We start from the raw sequence: 24,071 nt of genomic DNA, 5'->3' as shown, positions 1-24,071 counted from the left end.
ACTACTACTACTACTACTACTACTACTAATAATAATAATAATAATAATAATAATAATAATGATAATATATATATATATATATATATATATATATATATATATATTTAGTAATGTGATTGACAATCTAAAATTCAAATTAGAATTAAAAATTAAAAATCTATTTCCTAAGAAGTAACAACAACACATTTTAAAAAAAAAATACTATATTTCAAAATTATTGTCCGTGGCTTAATGTCTATCGCAATAAAAACATCGTTTCCGAAACGATCGTACAAATTATTGGCTTTGTTGTTGTTCCTGCTTATGAAACAGATTTTTAATTTTTGATTCTAATTTGAATTTTAAATTGTCAATCACATTACTTAATATCAAAGTAGCTCTAGGATATTTGCATATCGAGCTTATTATATATCTGAATTACAACGACCATTTTTACTTTTACACACACACACACACACACACACACACACACACACATATATATATATATATATATATATATATATATATGTTCCCTTACCTCACCCTTTTTTTTAACCAAGTAAGATCTGAGATTTACTTGTAGTTTCATTAAATACTTTTATATGCAAAATCCGATCCTGCATTTTGCTAATTCCTGCCCTCTGATGAGAAGGAGAGTATTTCTTCGAAACTCCGCGGATTAAGGACTATCCACTTATCTTGTGCTTCCTTTTTTAAAATTAAATATGTTTTTTAACTCTTTTTCAAGATGTCTTTTAACATATTTTATTAATCATTTGTTCATATTATAAGCTCTATCTCCTTTTCGGTTTTATTGAGCTTCTACATCTGGCTGAGTTTATTTTACTTGTAAATATTAACTCTTTAATATTTATAATATATTTTAAGTTTAGCATTTTGATTACCTTGGTAAACTTATTGTAATTTTAAATTTTTATTTTATTATATATATATATATATATATATATATATATATATATATATATATATATATATATATATATATATATATATATATATATATATATTCCTATGAATTTTAAGGGGAGTGTTGGTAGTCATATTAAATACCCTTTTTTCTATTGGCTTCCCCACTGACCGATACAAATTACCTTAAGTGTTGAATAAAATCAGATACTACATATTAAAAAATAAACTTTTTTTTTTTCTGTTAATTTAAAGAAAAATACAATCTTCTTATATGTGGGTCGTGGAATTGCATTCATCTGCAAAAGATCTATTTTATTTGCATATTCTTTTAAACATTCATTTTAATTAATTTCCTATTACTTTTTCATTCATTTTAATTAATTTCCTATTACTTTTTCCGTTTATTTATGAGACGATCATCTTTAGTTATCAAGTGTAATTTATCCATGCAGATATTCTTCGTGATTTATTCTTGCGTAATATTTGCGGAAAACTGCTATAGTAAACACAAACCTTTTTTTAATAAAATATTTATGTATGTGTATATATTTTTGTATATAAAAATTTCCTACAAACACTTCGATCAGTTCTCGGTTTACAGACTTATAACTTTATATATAGAATACTAGAATTCACGCGAAACTTTATATTTGGTTTTCAACTGAGAAAAATCGGTGCAAAAGTGTGAAAATTAAAATAAAGATGGAATTTGTCAGGTGAAGATGAAACGACGGTATTGAGAATATGCATGCGTAACGTAATAGCTATTGATTCATGTTTTAATTTGTAGCTTTTCAGCAGCATGTCTTTATAGGTCATTATTTAACTTCAAAGGAAAAAGTGCATCGTAAATTAATCGTTTTGATTTCGATACTTGAATGTGGCGCACGAGTCATTTTTTTTTTTTAATTTTTGAAATTATTACTATATATTATGACTGGGCGGTATGCTAGTATATATATATATATATATATATATATATATATATATATATATATATATATATATATATGTATGTATATATATATATAGAGAGAGAGAGATAGATAGATAGATAGATAGATAGATAGATGGATAGATGGAGAAAGAGAGAGATTTTAACAACATGCCAATGAATGGATGGACTAAGCTACTTACAGGCGTATAAAGGCGGACGAATAAAAGATATATCTTCGTTACTTAAAACATGCAAGTTTTATATTCGGTGTCTTTAACACCTCCCACTCTTTTTGCTGATGAGGGGACTTTGTTTTGTAAAATCAAATGATAAACTTATTGCTATAGACGTATTGTCTATTTCAATAAAGCATCGTTTCCGAAATGATCGTAAAATTTATTGCGTGTGTTTGTTTTTTTTCCTTTTGAAACCGATTTTTAATTATAAATTATGAATCATTTCACTCAATATTAAAATAGTTCTAAGATATCTATGACTATCGAGCTTATTATATATCTACATTACAACGAACACCGTTTTCTTTTAATTGTATTAATGCATTTACTAATACATTAAAATAAATTCCGCTCTTAAGACTGTTGGTCTAATTCACTCAATATATATATATATATATATATATATATATATATATATATATATACTCGGGGTTTTTTTTATATTCAAAAGTAATGGACTAATGAATTCAACGAGGTTGTTAGATAGTGCTCAATAAAAAGAGCTGATAATACTTGTTTATTGTTATATAAACATGCTCACATCCCGCTGCTACAAACAGCCACTTGTTTCAATCAAACAACAGATATCATCAGGCAGCGACTTGACTATTCAAAAGTTCAATGAATAATGGATTTTTATTTTAGGTAGGAACTCTTTAGAAGTTGGAGTTAAAAAACTTAAAACACAGGACTTTAATTAAATAAAAAAGTAAAAAGGGAGAGGCAATTTAAATAAAGTAAAAAGATTACAATGGGGAGAGAGTGATTGAGAAGAAAAAAGGAATAGAGACAGAAATAGAGAAAGAAAATATAGAGAAAACAAAATAGAGAGAAAAAGAAGAGAGAAAATATATATATATATATATATACATATATACACACACACACACATACACACACACATATATATATATATACATATACATATATATACATACATACATATATACATACATATATATACATATATACACACATACATATATATGATATGGAGAAAAGAAAAAAGAAATAAAGGGTTATAATAAAGATAATAAGAACTAGAAGGAAAAGGAAAGAATAATGACATCTAGTTAAATAGAGAAAGAGAGAAAGTAAGAATTTGACAGTATATAGAAAAAGAAAAAGAAAAAGAAAAAATCTGCGTGTCAACCAATTTAAGAACAATTATACAATTCAGTAATGAAACAAATTATTACAAATACAAACAGAAGATACAATCCAAGCGTCAGAAATTAACGTGTCAAAAAAGGCAGTGAATGTATTCGGCTATCATATTTATCCTCTTACATACGTCCACGAGTAAAATCAACGCAATTCAAACATACGTCTACCATTAATTAGGCCCTTTATGCTAAATGATATAAGTTTAAAGTTTTCGCGTTTTTATTAGATAAATATATGAATAAAAGAAAAAAATATATATAAAAGAAAAAAATAATGATAAAACAATATTAAAATTATTATTAATAACAATAAACATAATAGTAATGATAATAATAATAATAATAATAATAATAATAATAATAAAAACAGAATAAAATTAATATTTATTATCTTTTTAATATAACATATTTAGACATAAGAGGGGATTAAATAAATTAAATAGGTCCAATAATTATAAATAAAAAACTACTAATATTTATGTATATAAAAAGAATATAATACAAATATATATATATAGATATATAACCACACACACACATATATATACCCAAATATACACACACATACACACACATATATATATATATACATATATATATATATACATATACATGCACATAAGTAAAGGTGTAACTATACTATTAAGTTGGAAGTTTAAGCTATTTAAGTATAGATATAAAGTCATATTAAATCACAAAATAATACATTCAATACCAGATTACTAATAACACAGATACAAGTACACTTACCTATAAATATATTCAGGCAAAAGAAGTAATTAAATCAACGAAATACTCAAAAATAGCGACGCACAGGTAGATAGTACCCTAATTAAAAATAATAAAATACATATGTATATACTCACAGAGAACCAACCGACATACTAATAAGCATATATATATATATATATATATATATATATACACATATATACACATATATATATATATACACATACATACATATATATATATATAATCTTATGTATACACATACATACAAAAAATACACAAATATATGCACACAATCATATACTAATACACAACAACGCACACACACATATATATACTCACACATAAATATGTATAATTTACATAAATTATATATATAGAAATACATAAGAATACAAATAATTTGGCAAGGGTACAGATAGATGTATACACACATAGAGGCATACAAATGGATTGAATAAACATGGGAGGGTATACCAAATAATATAGAAATATATAGATCTAAGTACACACGGTCATAAAATAAATACATAGACACATACATATACACATAGACACACATGTATATAAGATAGGAGAAGTAAAGAATGAAATCAGGAGAGGAGAAAGTATATTAATAGAATATTAATAAATTATAGAAATCAGTGACAATTTTTAATTTATTTAAATTTTATATCTAAACTAAATTACTTAAAAGATGGGTTTTATAATGTTTGCAATTAATTGAATTTTCGTGCTTCTTATTTAATAATTTATCTCTTTCTCTAAAAGTAAGTATAAATAATTTCTCATAAAGACATAGGTAGCAAGGCGAGTTTAAAGATGAACAGGTTTTCGCTTTCTTTAAAATTTTCCAATTTACTATTGGGGAGTAACCTTGCTCTACTAGTTCATTGTAATATTTAGACAAGGATAGTGGATACAAAAACACCCAAATTGAGTTCATAGAACCAACACACCCAAACACAAATACAAATAGAAACCGTAAGAGAAAAATCCTGTGGTACAATCCCCCTTTTAATCTGAAACTTAAAACAAATCTAGGAATGAAATTCTTAAACTTAATTAAAAAGCACTTCCCTATTAATAACATACTACATAAAATTTTCAATAAAAATACAATAAAACTTAGTTATAGTTGTAATGAAAACCTTGAAAAAATAATTAAAAAACATAATAACAAAATATTAAACAAAAATAGCACACCCATTGCTACCGAAAGTTGTAACTGTAGAATTAAATCAAAATGCCCTCTTAAAGGAAATTGTCAAATTACTTCTGTAGTGTACCAAGCAACTATTTCTACTAAGGAAAATCCGAATGAAAAAAAATATTACATAGGAATGACAAATAACAATTTTAAAGAAAGATTTACCGGTCACAAGTGCTCTTTTGAAAATAATGAGTACAAAAATAGAACTTCCTTGTCTAAATATTACAATGAACTAGTAGAGCAAGGTTACTCCCCAATAGTAAATTGGAAAATTTTAAAGAAAGCGAAAACCTGTTCATCTTTAAACTCGCCTTGCTACCTATGTCTTTATGAGAAATTATTTATACTTACTTTTAGAGAAAGAGATAAATTATTAAATAAGAAGCACGAAAATTCAATTAATTGCAAACATTATAAAACCCATCTTTTAAGTAATTTAGTTTAGATATAAAATTTAAATAAATTAAAAATTGTCACTGATTTCTATAATTTATTAATATTCTATTAATATACTTTCTCCTCTCCTGATTTCATTCTTTACTTCTCCTATCTTATATACATGTGTGTCTATGTGTATATGTATGTGTCTATGTATTTATTTTATGACCGTGTGTACTTAGATCTATATATTTCTATATTATTTGGTATACCCTCCCATGTTTATTCAATCCATTTGTATGCCTCTATGTGTGTATACATCTATCTGTACCCTTGCCAAATTATTTGTATTCTTATGTATTTCTATATATATAATTTATGTAAATTATACATATTTATGTGTGAGTATATATATGTGTGTGTGCGTTGTTGTGTATTAGTATATGATTGTGTGCATATATTTGTGTATTTTTTGTATGTATGTGTATACATAAGATTATATATATATATATGTATGTATGTGTATATATATATATATGTGTATATATGTGTATATATATATATATATATATATATATATATGCTTATTAGTATGTCGGTTGGTTCTCTGTGAGTATATACATATGTATTTTATTATTTTTAATTAGGGTACTATCTACCTGTGCGTCGCTATTTTTGAGTATTTCGTTGATTTAATTACTTCTTTTGCCTGAATATATTTATAGGTAAGTGTACTTGTATCTGTGTTATTAGTAATCTGGTATTGAATGTATTATTTTGTGATTTAATATGACTTTATATCTATACTTAAATAGCTTAAACTTCCAACTTAATAGTATAGTTACACCTTTACTTATGTGCATGTATATGTATATATATATATATGTATATATATATATATGTGTGTGTATGTGTGTGTATATTTGGGTATATATATGTGTGTGTGTGGTTATATATCTATATATATATATTTGTATTATATTCTTTTTATATACATAAATATTAGTAGTTTTTTATTTATAATTATTGGACCTATTTAATTTATTTAATCCCCTCTTATGTCTAAATATGTTATATTAAAAAGATAATAAATATTAATTTTATTCTGTTTTTATTATTATTATTATTATTATTATTATTATTATTATCATTACTATTATGTTTATTGTTATTAATAATAATTTTAATATTGTTTTATCATTATTTTTTTCTTTTATATATATTTTTTTCTTTTATTCATATATTTATCTAATAAAAACGCGAAAACTTTAAACTTATATCATTTAGCATAAAGGGCCTAATTAATGGTAGACGTATGTTTGAATTGCGTTGATTTTACTCGTGGACGTATGTAAGAGGATAAATATGATAGCCGAATACATTCACTGCCTTTTTTGACACGTTAATTTCTGACGCTTGGATTGTATCTTCTGTTTGTATTTGTAATAATTTGTTTCATTACTGAATTGTATAATTGTTCTTAAATTGGTTGACACGCAGATTTTTTCTTTTTCTTTTTCTTTTTCTATATACTGTCAAATTCTTACTTTCTCTCTTTCTCTATTTAACTAGATGTCATTATTCTTTCCTTTTCCTTCTAGTTCTTATTATCTTTATTATAACCCTTTATTTCTTTTTTCTTTTCTCCATATCATATATATGTATGTGTGTATATATGTATATATATGTATGTATATATGTATGTATGTATATATATGTATATGTATATATATATATATGTGTGTGTGTATGTGTGTGTGTGTGTATATATGTATATATATATATATATATATTTTCTCTCTTCTTTTTCTCTCTATTTTGTTTTCTCTATATTTTCTTTCTCTATTTCTGTCTCTATTCCTTTTTTCTTCTCAATCACTCTCTCCCCATTGTAATCTTTTTACTTTATTTAAATTGCCTCTCCCTTTTTACTTTTTTATTTAATTAAAGTCCTGTGTTTTAAGTTTTTTAACTCCAACTTCTAAAGAGTTCCTACCTAAAATAAAAATCCATTATTCATTGAACTTTTGAATAGTCAAGTCGCTGCCTGATGATATCTGTTGTTTGATTGAAACAAGTGGCTGTTTGTAGCAGCGGGATGTGAGCATGTTTATATAACAATAAACAAGTATATATATATATATATATATATATATATATATATATATATATATACGCATTCAGATTTATAGAAAACAGGAAATTGCAGAGATGTAACCGATACTCTTAATAGTATTGTTCTGCCTTGTGATAGTCAGCCAGTAGAAGTTCTTACCCATGTCATCAGAATATATTATTAATTTATAATAAGCGGCGATGTGTCCTGGAATCTGTGTTACAAGAGGTATCCTAAAATTTCCAGTACTCTTTTTTTTCTTTTTTTTTTACACAGTGATCACCACTTATCAAGGCCCGGAAGCCACTCAGGGATAAGGGTTATTGCAAGTACATTACGTTAGTGTGGAGATTTGATGAAGTGTTTAATTAAGGGGGTGGTTCATTAGGAATTTGTTTACATTGGACTTGAACACATCCAAGTTGTAGTCCGGTGGGAAGCAGGCAGACGGAACATAGTTCCACAGGCGTACAGTTCTAAGAAAGAAGCTTTGTTCATGGAATCCGCGTTTTGATTTAGGCACAGATAAAGAGTGGGGAAAATTTTTCACAGTGGATTCAGCTAGACGGGTGTTTTCGTGAAAGATTGGCGTGGGAGGACCAGAGATTGGAGTTCAGACGAGCACCTGCCATGGAAATAACGATAAAACAAGGATAGGCTTTCAACGTCTCTTCTGTGGGAGAGAGGTTGCAGGGTAGAGAAAAGGGCATCCCCCACTAAGCCACGAAGTCTATTTTGTACTTTGTCAAGGCAGGATAGGCTGTTTTTAGCAGCTCCTGCCCAGATATGGCAACAGTATTCCATCCTTGGACGTACTTGGCTTTTATATAGATAGATTTATATAAATAGATTATTTAGAATGACACTGGGTTAGTATGAAAAATTATATTTTTTTTTGGGGGGGGTTCTTTTACCCAAACCACCCGGGAGCCCAATTGTCACATTTGTCAAAAACCTTTATAACGGATGTGCTTTATTACAATTACTTGCAAATGATTTATCCTGGGTATTGACAATTGGGCTCCCGGGTGGTTTGGGTAAAAGGAGCCCCCCCCCCGCCGAAAAAAATATTCATACTAAGCCAGTGTCATTCTAAATAATCTATTTATCTACATTCATCCCTCGATCCATCGATCCATCCCTCTATCCTCGTCGATTTTTTCATTTTATCGTTCCCATCTTTGACAAATTCTTCACAAATTAAAATATCATATTGAAGCGTATTTTACGACCTGGAAGGCCGAGCGCCCCTACTAGTCACAAATATAAACGCTATCTATTATTAAGATAATTTGGACAATCTTGAGATTTTTTTTTATAGGAGTTACCACTTATCAAGGCCCAGAAGCCCCTCGAGGATAAGCGTATTGAGTGTACAGAGTGTCAATGGGGAAATATCATAGTATTCGTTAGTAGTGAAAATTAGGTAGATTGGATTATTTAAAGGGATGGCTCACTAAGAATTTGTTTACATTGGACTTGAATACTCCCAAATTGTAGTCAGCTTAAAAACAAGAAAACGGAAGAGAGTTCAACAGGCGTGCAGTTCGCAGAACGAAGCTTTGTTAACGTAATCTACGTTTAGATTTAGGTACAGATAAAGATTAGAGGAAATTATTTACAATAGTTTCAGGTAGACGAGAGTTTTTCGTGAAATTTTGACGAAGGGCACCGTAGACGTAGATTTATTTTCATAACGTTACCGTCAGTGTAATATCCGATCTATCTTGCAGAACGCATGGAATCGTATGTCGAACGCGGGAATCTACACCGAATTTCGAATGAAGAACCTATCCTTGTTTTATCGTTATTTCCATGGCAGGTGCTCGTCTGAACCCCAATCTCTGGTCCCTCCCTCGCCAATCTTTCACGAAAACCACCTGTCTAGCTGAATCCACTGTCAAAAATTTCGCCCACTCTTTATCTGTGCCTAAATCAAAACGTAGATTCCATGAACAAAGCTCATTTCGTAGAAATGCACGCTTGTGGAACTCTGTTCCGTCTGCCTGCCTCCCACCTGACTACAACCTGGATGTCTTCGTCCAACGTAAACAAATTCCTAATGAACCGCCACCTCAAAGTAAACACTTCAATAAATCTCCACTAACCTACTGTACTTGCAATAACCCTTATCCCTGAGTGGCTTCCGGGCCTTGATAAGTGGTGACCACCGTGTAAAAAAAACAAAAACATTATGTAATCCACAGCGAAAAGTGTTATCGTCCCATCAGTCATGGCGGAGTAAAAGCCTAATGATTCGCAACTGTATTGTGAAATTCGTCTGAACGATAATGCATTTCCATAGAGCGATCCCAGCTCTACTGACCAAATAAAATATTGCGTCAACGTAACAGACTACAAGAACTTTAAAATATTTTTTTAAACGTTTAGAAATATGCGCTTACGTACTTTTCTTCCAAAGATATGATTTCCGTCTACAAAAACATCGTGGGTTTTACTAATTTATTTGGCTTATTTTTCCAGGCGTATTGATTTTTTACGAACTTATTTTTCTTGCAAACGCTTACGTCCACGTCCCGTCTTTGTTTTAATACCCATGTTTTGCCTTGTAAAATACACATTTTCGTTTTAATGCGATCAGTGGAAATACGTTTTCCGGGGCTTGTCATAATATATCCCATAATACGCTTTTCCAAATGCACAATGCACCGTCATGTCTCGAGGCGTCGTCTCCGGTTTATTATTCCATATTTTATGTCAGAAGATAAGATCAGATCGCTTCAGTAAATTTACATTATTCTTACATATCTGATTTTATATATATATATATATATATATATATATATATATATATATATATATATATATATATATATATATATATATATGTAGGTTTTTCAAGACTTTGCCAACTTTTGTGAACGAGGCTGGAGAAAACTACGAAAGCGATAAATGATAACAAGTTCCCTTTGTTTAAATAATATTGCTATAACACATATTGCAAAAGTCTTTTTTATTTACAATTTCTTGCAATAGTATATGTATATATATATATATATATATATATATATATATATATATATATATATTCTTCAATACTTTGCCAACTTTTGTAAACGAGGATGGAGAAAACTACGAAAGCGATAAATGATAATAAGTTCCCTTTGATTAAATAATATTGCTATAATAACGCATATTGCAAATTTCTTTTTTACTTACGATTTCTTGAAATAATATATATACACGTTCGATATATATATATATATATATATATATATATATATATATATATATATATATATATATATATATATATATTGGAGTTTACCGTCACTGGATTTTTTATCTTCCACCAGACTACCCATTAATGTATAATCACCTTTTTATTTACCATATTCCCTCTGCTTAACTTATTTTGTTTTCAAGTAAGATCTTTGACTTAGTTGTTGTTTCATCAAATACTTCTGCATGCAAAATCCGATCCTGCATTTTGCTAATTCCTACCCTCTGATTCGAAACTCCGCGGATTAAGGACTATCCATTTATTTAGTGTTTCCTTTTCAGATTAAATAAGTTTTTAACTCATTTCAAAGTGTTTTTTAACATATTTCATTAACTGTTTGCTCATATATATATATAAATATTTATATATATATATATATATATATATATATAAATGAAATTATTTTTTTTTAAGTATTTATTTATTAGTTCTTAATTTTTAGGATTACTGTTAAAAACATGTAATGCGCGCATATATTTTTCCAAGCGAAATGTACATTCTTTGCTGCGATCGATTTTATTTTTTCGGTTGAAAATCAATAGTAATCATATAATAATAGTATTCTTACGTAATCGTTACATCAAAGAAACAGGCGAATGGAAGAAACACGTTTTTTAAGATTTAAACAGAAGCCTTTATATCTGATATTTCCAACAACGCATTTTTTTTATATATTTGAAAAGTTCATTTTTTCTCCTCATGCCTCGAATGAAGTTTACTTTCTGCTGTTACATCAGCCACATATATCGATCACGGGCTTCTCTCGTCACATCTCGAACACCACTTTTCCAAACACCCCTAGTTCTCCAGTCACACGTTTATTTTATGTGAAGTCACATCGCGAATCCAGCTTAGTCATTTGCAGATTTGTGTGTGGCTGCAGCTATTTCTATCCGTTAGAACGAACATTAATTAAAAATCTATTTCCACGGCGTAAAAAAAGCATTATATTTTAGTGATGCTAATGCAATTTTGTATTTTCGATTCCGAATATCGTCCCAACACTAATATGTATACATGAAATATATATATGTTTGAATATATATTTTATGTTTTTAATATTTTATATATTTTTTATATTTTATATATTTTTAGTATTTTATATATTTTTAATATTTTATATGTTTTTAATATTTTATATATTTTTATATTTTATATGTTTTTAATATTTTATATATTTTTAATATTTTATATATTTTTATGTTTTATATGTTTTTAATATTTTATATATTTTATATTTTATATGTTTTTAGCATTTTATATATTATAATATTTTATATATGTGCATATATGTATTAAAATTATTTCCCAAATCTCAATGTCAAATCTTGAGCCTATAGACTGAACACTAACTAAGTAGTTTGGTAGGAAAAGGTACCTACAAACACATAGACAATAACAAATATATATATATATTTATAAATATATATATATATATATATATATATATAAATGCACTGTCATTAGCGTATTTATGTGATGCTCTTTGTGAAAAGAAATTGACCTTAGGTGATTGGACAATGTCAAACATAGCCCGGCATAGCAGCAGCCGAATAGCGGCACTGTTAGAGGAGCCGACTCTTGTTTGGATGGTTGAGTTTCTATTCTGTCTCCCTTGAAATTATACATATAGGTTACATGGAAATTGGCCAAATTTTTATATATAAATACAAATGCACATAAAGTTATGGACAGTCAATAGGGCCAAGCAAATTCGTGCTGAACTATTAATATATATATATATATATATATATATATATATATATATATATATATATATATATATATATATATAACGCTCGGGTTTCAATGCTGGCTTGAGGTAGTCGCCTGTCTTGCCGTACTGATGAGCTGTGATACAGCGACACAGTACTGTATGTGGATGAATATAATGCTCCCTACCTTCGGTTGAGCATATCAGGAAGTGATGTGCAAACTGTCATTAGTGTATTAAATGATGTGCTTTGTGTAAACAAACTGAGCTTTGGTGTTCCCACAATATCAAAACATTGTTAACTAACTGTTTGGCATAGCATTATAGTTAGAGGTGTCGACTTTGTTTGGGCGGTCGGGTTTCAATTCTGTTTGGACGTAGTTGTTTTTGTAGCCATACTGATTAGCTGTGATACAGCGAAACCCTACATTATGTGGATTAATGTCTATCTATCTATCTATCTATTTATATATAAATATATATATATATATATATATATATATATATATATATATAGTCATCCACATACAGTACTGTTTCGCTGTTTCACAGCTCATCAGTGCAGGTAGACAGGCGACTACCTCAACCCAGGATTAAAACCCCACCGTTATATATATATATATATATATATATATATATATATATATATATATATATATATATATATATATATATGTGTGTGTGTGGGGGGGGGGCATCCGCGAGTCGAAATGACTATGGATCAGCGCCGTATTAAGATGTTGTCTGTATGCATCCTTTTGTGTGACTGTAGAGACCAATTCTTGATTTGCATAGTCTGCCACAGTCTTGACATACGAAGGTTGTTATGCAATTTGCCGCTTCGTCCGGCTGTTCCGCCTGTACACTCGCTCTTCTCCTAGCTCTCTCTGCAGCGTTTTCAACATGGAGGGTCCTCTCGCTGATGATAATCCCCTGGCGTATCATTTTCCTCCAGGCAGTTCTGTCAGCTGCAGAGGCTTCCCATGTATTCCTGCCCACCGAGAGAGCCTTCATGTCACGCTTGCAGACATCCCTGTAGCGAAGATGGGGTCGCCCCCCCCTCTTTCTTGAGCCTGAGGCAAGCTCGCCATAGAGAAGGTCTTTAGGGATGAGCCCATCATCCATGCTGCGCACATGTCCAAGCCAACGAAGGTATATATATATATATATATATGTATATATATATATATATATATATATATATATATATATATATATATATATATATATATGTGTGTATATTGGCGCAGGAGTGAGGTAGAGACTGCAAACGTACACTTCTTATACTTTGATCTTTTGGCAGCCAAATTTTCGCCGAGATACTGATTTAAAACCTTGCTGCATGTCTGAATACGCTTTATCTTAAATTTCAAATGTTTATACCTAAAATTAATTTAACAGTTTGCTATAGAAAATAACATTTTTTAACTTAAGTAGATTAATTTACGGACAAACCCGGATTACAAATCTTACCCTATGTCTGGACACACATTATGCAAAATTTCAATTGGCAATTGGCTGAGTAATTTGGTAGAGACATCTTAACATTTACTGTTTGACGCTAAAAAAAATAATTTGGATCCCTACTTTAAGCCATGTTCAAGTAACCTACATCTAAAATGACAAGTGGTTAGACCCCAAATTAGCGAGAACATCTAAAATGACAAATTAGCGAGAACTATAGTAGAGTTTTAAAGGTCAAATAGTTGAACTTTGAGCCTTGGCAGCCAAATGTCTGGCGGGAAACCGATTAAAAAGATGTTCCTAAATCTCAATACCCCGTATGTCAAACCTCGAGCCTGTAGCTTGAAACTTGGCAGAGTAGTTTGGTAGGAAAATGTACACACACAGACGCATACAGAAAATTTAACTTATATATATATATATATATATATATATATATGATGAAAATAATGGAAATAGTATTCCGACAAAATAGAGAAAATAAAAAGGAACAAACCGTATTATGTGTTCCTCAACGTTTCATTCATCCAGAGGAAGTTTCGAAATAAAGACGAAACTTTGATGAACACATAATACGGTTTGTTCCTTTCTATTTTAAAATATATTTTATAAAGCCCCCCTCTTGGGTAGAGCACTATCGTAAATTATCTTACTCACTACTTAATTTAGCTGAAAAAATGCGAAGCTCGCGGTTTGTTTACAAACAAACGTTTGAGCCCTCTACGAGTGGCGGACGGATGTTTATTTAAATAGACATTCGGACAGATTAATTTCGGCCACCGATTCCGTAGTCAGGGGGTAGAACTGCCGACTGTCATCACGACGGTTCTAGGTTCGATCCTCGGCTTGGGATAGGTGTTAGTCTAGCGGCACTGATGAGTTGTGAAACAACGAAACAGGTCTGTATGTCGATGAGTAGAATATATATATATATATATATATATATATATATATATATATATATATATATATATATATATATATCAGTATGTATTGATATGTATGTGCGAAAAACATAGAGGAATGAAAAGAAAATAATCTGGCAGTTTTTCAAATCTCTTGATTTAAAAATCTTTTATTCATGTCAACGAAATAAAGTATGTAATCGAATTTCAGTCACCGACTTCGACTTGCCCTGCCCATTCCCTTCTTAAGTTAACCCTGACATTTGTTCTGAAAATTTGGCAAATAATAGAAATTTGAAGTAAACATAGGAGGTTATAAATAATGAAGAAAGAATTGAATTTTACAAAACTAAGAGCTACACCCATAAATTTTAAATCGTTTTTATTTTGGTTATAGTAGTTGTATGATAATCATTTCTGTGCTTGTTCGTTTTTTTTACATAGGCATCACCACTTATCAAGGTCAAGAGGCCACTCGAGTACAAGGGTTAAAGAGTGTACAGTAGAAATTGGACAATATAGTAATCGTTAGTAATGAAATTCGGTAAATTTGTTAACTTATATGGAACAATTCCTCAAAAACTTGTTTACGTTAGACTTGAAGACAACCTGGAAAGCAGGAAAACGGAAGATAATTCCACAGTTCTAAGAAAGAAGCTTTGTTCATGGAATCTACGTAGGTTAAGGCATAGATAAAGAGTGGGGGAAATTAGTGATAGTGTTTTCTGCTAGACGGGTGTTTCTTGTCAAAGTCTGTCGAGGATGGACCATAGATTGGAGCTCAGCCGAGTACTTGCCATGAAAATAACGATAAAGCAGAGACAAACTCCCAACATCTCTTCTTTGAGAAAGAGGTTGCAAGGAAGAGAAAAGGACACCCCCTACGAGGCGACGAAATCTATTTTGAACTCTATCAAGGCATGATAAGTCCTTTCTAGCAGTTCCTGATCAGATGTGGCAACAATACTCCATCCTGGGCGTACTTGGCTCGGTTGGAAATGTTTGTCATTTTAATATTTCTTTCTCTATTTCAGTTTTATTCGGGCTGTGCACTGGTGCAGGTCTGATCACAATCAGATAAGACTTAAAAACATGTTCACATTACGCCACTTTGAATTTAGAAAATAATGGCGTAATGTAAACATATTATAAAGTATTTACGGCTTCTCCTCCAATTTTCGGATTTTTAATCAAGTCAAAACGCACTCTATTTTTCTTTTGATTAATTGATTGTTGCTACTTCTTCTGATGAGTACAGGGCAAAATAGATTCACTAATTGATATAATAATTAAGTGATTGATTTTGTGCTATGAAACAGATACTGTCAAGAATTGTAAATGTCAACTGGATTAAAGGAATAAATTATAAGATGATCAACATCATAGAATTTGGAATATAGACTGCTGTCATTATATATATATATATATATATATATATATATAATGAATGAATGACAACAGTCTATATTCCAAATTATATATATATATATATATATATATATATATATATATATATATGACGGAAAGGACTCAAGTCGCCCACAGACTTCTCTATGTAGCATTCCAAATTCTCTCTCTCTCTCTCTCTCTCTCTCTCTCTCTATATATATATATATATATATATATATATATATATGCATATATATATGTAAATATATATATATGAAATATATGCATATATATATATATAAAACTATATATATATTATATATATATATATATATATATATATATATATATATATATTAAATATATGACGGAAAGGACTAAATCCGCCCACAAACTTCTCGATGTAGCAGAAAAGGGCAGCTCCCTTCAAATCTATTCTTGAGTTATAACCCGGTATACAAATAAAGGCATATGTATAATTGGAATTTGCATGTAAGAAATAGTCCAAGTCACAACGCAATTCGAAACAAACCCCAAACCCTGCAAGAATTGAATGAAAACATCAGGAACGAAACAAGGGTATTTAAATCACGATGCAGAGATTCTGCAATCAGTCATGAATAATGTTTCGGAAAGAGCACAAATACACAAAGTTGAAAATTCGCAACATTCAAAAGTCATTACTTTTTATGAGTAAAGATTGATTGAATTTTGCACTTTGTTTTACATAATCTCTAATGTCTTAGGCAGATTGTGTCAAAATGACGGAACGATGGCCTTAATGATAAAGCATTTATTTTTGTTCAAAACTCTTTCAGTGACTTTTATACACTCTGTACACTCTCTGAAATTTGTATAACATATGGGGAATGTTGTTACTATATTTTTAAGAACTCGTAAATTGGTCCTGGATATGACCTTAAACTATATGCAGTGGTGAGGCCTCAGCTTGCGGGCTTTGGGGAGTGTGGAACCACCCTTTAATTACCATTTCTCCCAGGTCCACTCTGATCCGGAGTGGTAGTACCTGTTAGGGTTCCAGCTATGATTTGAATAGAAACCGACTTGAAAACAACAAATATATTCTATTATTTTTTTTCCTTAAAAATCTTTGTATTCGGCATTAAATAACCCGAAAATGGTTGATATGCCGTAAAACAAAAGCAACCAACCAACCAACTCGTAAATTAGCGGTTAGAAAAGAAAAAAAAAACAAGTTCAACTTTATACACACACACACACTTATATATATATATATATATATATATATATATATATATATATATATATATATAAGCAATAAATAATTTTAAAAAAACTTATTTCAGTTCAATTACAGATTCAACGTGTGCATTATGACGACTATCTTGGTTAACAAAAACAACAGAAATTGCATCATATCTTTTAAAATATTTGATGAACTTTAATCATCTCGCTTCACGTAACAACACTATATACACGTTAAATGCAAACGGCGCTTCTTCGTTCTGTTAAAGAGCAAATACTGCTTTCTTTTCGTTCTGCTATATCACAGACACTACTTCTAAATATTATACTTCGTATTTTCTTTTCTTTAAATTAATATTAACAAACAAATCTTTAAAAAAATGTTTATAAATATATAATTTGGTCCATCCTTTGTCTATCTCTCTCCAAACACACACACACACACACACACACACACATATATATGTGTATATATATATATATATATATATATATATATATATATATATATATATATATATATATATATATATACTTTGGGCGATACGGCTTATAAAGATCAACTAGCTGGCAGCCCGGCGTTGCATAGTCGCACAATAAGCTTAGATATTATATTTTACTTTATGCAGATTACGTATATATATATTTTTTAGAACCAATCCTATATTGATTATTATATATTCTAGGAATAATCTGCAAAAAATAAAATAAATGAATACAAAAATAATAATGATAATTTCGTTCATCAAATCCACCTTGCTTTTTTTACAATATTTTTACAATATTTTTTTACAATATTACATCAGCGTATATTGGACTTAAAGATGAATGGCAGATGAAGATGAAAGTCACTTTTGCATAATGTTTAGTTTAAAAAATATTCAAATGAAGAAATGGTTGCTTTTTCTTTTAGCGTGGACTGAACTCATTAAAAATAAAAATAAAATAAAAATGTTGGGTACGCCAGGGCTTTAACAGCGAGACTTTGACGCTTCTCGGCCTTTTGGCTGAGATCAAAGTGTAGTATCTGTTCTCCAGCAAGCGGGTATGCTCCCCACTCTATGGAAGCTGAGCCTCCCGAATACTGGAAAAAAGACGGGTAGAATCTTTTATTCTTTTAATTATCATCGGTGTGTCCGGGTGACAGCGACAAGTTCACCATTGTGATTTTCATTTATATGAAAATCGATAAAACAATGTCATTTTTGGAAATTTGTACTCTAAAATATGTAATGGCTCAGGGTTCTGGAGAGATTATGTTTATAATTCAAGTGCAGTGAGGTGACCTATGGGGCATGAGAAGTGCACTCATGGTAGGGGGACTTCCCATGGGGTGACGTTGTTGAATATGGTTTGTCCAGGGAACAACCCCGGCTCACCCGTTCCCTGAATATATTAACGGGGCGCAGTTGAAAAAGGACAGTTGGGAGTGAGTCAGACAGAGGTAAGTTGATAGTTGAGCCTGAAAGTTTGTGACAGATACCTTGTAGAGAACCGCCACACCCCTCTTGGTCCGCGCCGATCTCATCGCTATATCGAAGAGGGAATTGGAATCTACCTATAGACTCTGTGGAGTCAGACATTATTGAATATTGCTCTGTGAAACAATTGCATATATTTATGCATTTGTATTTTATTTTTTTACTGGAATTTATTCAGTAGACTAGAAGAACTAAGTTGTTGTTTTTTTGTGCATTGAATTGATTTTCTTCTAGCATACAACAGATCGGCGAGGCGACGGCATATCGGCTCTGACGCGAAAGGAACAGACTAACACCCAGGCGCGAATTGAATACCAAATAGATTAACGGGCTTCTACCACACGAAGAAGTACTGCTGGAGTTCTGCTACCACATCTGGGCAGGAGCTTCGAAAAACAACTTATCCTGCCTTGACAGAGTACAAAATAGATTTCGTGGCTTAGTGGAGGATGCCCATTTCTATTCCCTTCAACTTCTCTCCACAGAAGAGACGTTGCGAGCCTGCCTATTACTTCCATGGCAAGTGCTCGTATGAACTCCAATCTCTGGTACCCCTTTCTCCAATCTTTCAGGAAAAACACGCGTCTAGTTGAAACCAGTCAAAATTTTTCCTCACTCTTTATCTGCGCCCAAACCAAAACGTAGATTCCATGAACAAAGCTTCTTTCTTAGGAGTGCACGCCTGTGGAACTCTCGTCTGTTTGCCTGTTTCCCACCTGACTACAACTTGGATGCCTTCAAGTCCAACATAAACAAATTCTTGATGAACCGCCCCCTTAATGAGACACTTTTTAAAATCTCCAATAATAACGATTACTACGATACTATCCCATTGATTACTGTGCACGCAATGACCCTTATCCTCGAGTGGCATCTGGGGCTTAATAAGTGGTGACTATCATGTAAAAAAAGTTACATTTAGTCGCTGTCGACAAAGATAGTGATCATCAGGTTATAGGGGCATTTGATATGCATTCGTATGCTCTACCACCAAGCTATATCAACAGATTATTATAAATTTGTTTTTAAGAAAAAATCATTTGCTTAGAATTCATGGCCGGTGTAACATATAATATTTCCCCGTAAAAATTATAGCTGTTTGATTTTCAAAACTTATTTTATGATTTTTTTTTTAACAAAAGATACCTAAGAACACTGCTAAAGTTGCAAATTAATGTTGTGTGAAATTTTAAAAAAAGATAGGCTCAGCCGTTTCAGAATCTATTAGAAAGGAATTCACACACATACGCGCAAAGTGACTTTTGTATAATAGTAAAGATATAAGTCACTCTCACTGTTATGTGTTAATGAAATCCCGTAACATATTGTCATTACTCCTTAAATCATGCTCCATTCTCTATCGAATAATACTAATAAAGCCCTCTACTAAGATATTTAAAACACGATGCTTATCTAATAATCCCCTGGACAATCTTCTCCCCCCTCCTCCTTTGTATACATACTATTACTAAACGTCGCATATTTAACTTTTTACATAGCACTTCCGTTCCTCTTCTGACGAGACGTGTTAGGCTTCGAAATGTCTGGCATAAGGAGCTTGCGTAATTTCTACAAACTATATTGTATTCCCTGGCCCTGGTTTAAAATGTATTAATACATCTATATAAACCAATATATGCATTTTATGTTCAATATGATATTTCTTTTCTCTCGTATCTATGCTTTCGATGTAATAAAAAATGTAGGTTAAAAACTAAGTTATAGGAAGATGTTCTTGACTCTAAGGGTTGTACGAAACTAAAAAAAATAAGTATAAATATGAGCTCCATTTAATATGGAGGGAAAAAATAAACGTGTTCACAAGGGATTGAAGAATTTTTTTGGAATAGTTGTAAGCGTCTCTGAGGAGTGACGGGATGGAAGATTTACAGTTCTATGGACGAGAGGTAATTGTCCATCCTTTCATGAAACAGCTGTAAGAGCTTAACGCCAAAATAAGTGAATTCCTATTCATGTAGTTTGTGATTTTATTCAATTTACGTATATATATATATATATATATATATATATATATATATATATATATATATATATGTGTGTGTGTGTGTGGGTGGGGGTGTTATTGTTTTTTTAATCCCCCAATATATATATATATATATATATATATATATATATATATATATATATATAAAAATATATATATATATATATATATATATATATATATATATATATATATATATATATATATATATATATATATATATATATTTCTTCCCTGGATTTCTTATTTATATTTATGTCTCGGAAGTAGAGAGAAATGCATACCTTATTTTTCTTTTATTCAAATTATTGGAATCTTTTCCTTTTTTCCTCTTACACATTTTTGTGATTTCTGCCTTTGGATTATTATGGACAATCTTCTTCCAATTACGGGATTTCCTTGGATTTTACTTGTGCAAATGGATATTCTTTTAACTTTCTTGAAGTTATACATTTGGATTTTCCCGTCACTGGATTTTTTTAATTTCCACCAGACTATCCATCCATGTGTAATCATCTTTTTCTTCACCATATTCCCTCTGCTTCACTTATTTTTGTTTTTAAGTAAGATCTTTGACTTACTTGTTGTTTCATCAAATACTTCTGTATGCAAAATCCGATCCCGCATTTTGCTAACTCCTACACTCTGATGAGAAGGAAAGTATTTCTTCGAAACTCCGCGGAATAAGGACTATCCACTTACCTAGTGTTTCCTTTACAGATTAAATATGTTTTTAACCCATTTCAAAGTGTTTTTAACATATTTTATTAACTGTTTGCTAATATATATATATATATATATATATATATATATATATATATATATATGTGTGTGTGTGTGTGTGTTATTTGTTTTTGTTTTGCGATACTTTTTGAATGAATTCAAATACGATAACAAAGATTGCAATCTTTGCTATCGTATAAACTGTGTCGCCTTAAGAGTTTACTAGTTACTGGAACCTAGCTGACCGAAACATGTTCATGACTGTGTAGCAACATATTACTGTTTATATAAACACATACACACACTATATATATGTGTGTGTGTGTGTGTGTGTGCGCGCGCGCGTAATCTAGCAGGCCGAACACGTGCGTTGCTTGTTAGAAAACCAAGCTTTAATATCATATTTTCAAGAATAGAGACTTCGTGGTTATTATCATAGAGCCAAAATTGTTTTAATTATTATGTTGCCATCGATATATAGTAGGGCCCTTCTAACTATAATCCAGTCGTGAGGATGTAATTGATTTGTTTTTCAGTTTATTTATTATTTCATGAGAAAAAATCACAGCTGAAACGTTTGGGCACATATGTAGCTAAAACTTACACCTACGTGTATTCAGGTGTTTTTCAATTGGTGCTTATTGCACGCAATCGATTTATTCTGTAGGGTGACATACTGTAGTCTCTTCATCATTGGCTAATGTAATAACCCAGTCCAAATTCCAAATCGTGAATGACGTCAAGTAACTAGAGAGAGTTGACTGCAGTGTTATCTCCGTCTGGAACGATCGAGACAGAAATAAAATATAATTACCGTCGCTTCTGACATGACACGTTTGTTTGACACAATCGTTTTCTTTTGGTCATTTCTGATACGGCAGATTAAAAGGCAAGGATGAAATGAAACTATTCGGTTTCTTCTTGCAGAAGGTATTGGAATGTTGCCGTTACCTCTTAACACCGACACAACACTCTGTGTCACATAGAAACAAAGAAAATTATTCGATTCAGTTTAGTTGAAATAAAACGTATTTATTCATGGTACTTTCCAAACTACACCTGCATCTCGGTTTCACAAGTCTTTTCATTCGCCATGTTTGCCGGACTGTGTTATAACTGGTGCGGACTTCGATCCGAGACACGGTCAAGCTACGTCCAAGAGAAGTAGGAACCTCGAAACATGCATGTCCGACATTACGGTTTTGAAAAATAATAAAATAATAATAATAATAATAAAATAATAATAATAATAATAATAATAATAATAATAATAATAATAATAATACTTGAATGCGGAGATATAATACAAGTATACATTATGATGAAGAAGCGTTACAGGACATGAAGAGCATTTAAGCTGCATATCTACAAGTTCTACACCCCCCCCCATCACGCACCCCCTTCCATTGTCTCTTCGCCGCCTCTCCCCACAAAAAGTGATAAAAAAGAGCCGAGAAGGGTCATGGACGATGGAAAGACCGAGGAGAGAGCGCTGACTAGTCTTCCGCTAGACAAGCGCGAAGATAACCGGGACATTGTGAAGGCTTAGTGTCACTAAAATTCCAGTATAGACCAGTAGCCACTGCCAGTGAGAAATCATCAGCAAGAGGCTGTTGCGATGACATAAATTTATTAGCAAATACTCTCGAAGGAGTTGAAGAGAGCTAGACGTCTCGGGAGACTTGTTTTCATCAAGCTTCTAGAGAACACAACAGGTGTCCAATCAGATCTTTGATAACTTGTGTGAAAACTCGATGTGAGCCAATAATAATAATAATAATAATAATAATAATAATAATAATAACAATAATGATAATAATAATGTCTAAATATTTATCTGCGTCCAAACAAAATACGGGCAATTTTCTAAGTAAAACGATATTCGCAGATTACTATCTAACCGTATTTCTCGTTAAAAATGTCAACAAGAAATATATATACATATACATTAGGGTAGGTCGATCTTTTTACTTTTTTTAGGAAAAGGTAAAGTGTCGGAGCAGAGAGAGTTGCACGCATATATGGTTGGTTGGTTGGTTGTTTTTGTTTTACGTCAAATCAACCCTTTGTGGGTTATTTAATGCCGAATCCAAAGATTTTGAAGAAAAAAAATTAATAGTATATATTTGTTGTTTTAACGTCGGTTTCTATTTAACCCATAGTTGGGACCCTAACAGGTACTACCACTCCGGGTCAAAGTGGACCTGGGAGCAATGGTAATTAAAGGGT

General features: G+C 30.8%; 1 pseudogene; it reads left to right on the top strand.

The window, feature by feature from the left end:
* Nucleotides 1-18,620: 18,620 nt before the first annotated feature.
* On the top strand, nucleotides 18,621-18,833 carry LOC145263463 (U2 spliceosomal RNA; annotated as a pseudogene).
* The last annotated feature ends 5,238 nt before the right edge of the window (nucleotides 18,834-24,071 follow it).

This window comes from Euprymna scolopes, chromosome 38, assembly GCF_053919585.1.
Source record: "Euprymna scolopes isolate OS-2025 chromosome 38, ASM5391958v1, whole genome shotgun sequence".
NCBI classification, from domain to species: Eukaryota; Metazoa; Mollusca; class Cephalopoda; order Sepiida; family Sepiolidae; genus Euprymna; species Euprymna scolopes.
This window is presented reverse-complemented; position numbering and strand designations above follow the sequence as displayed.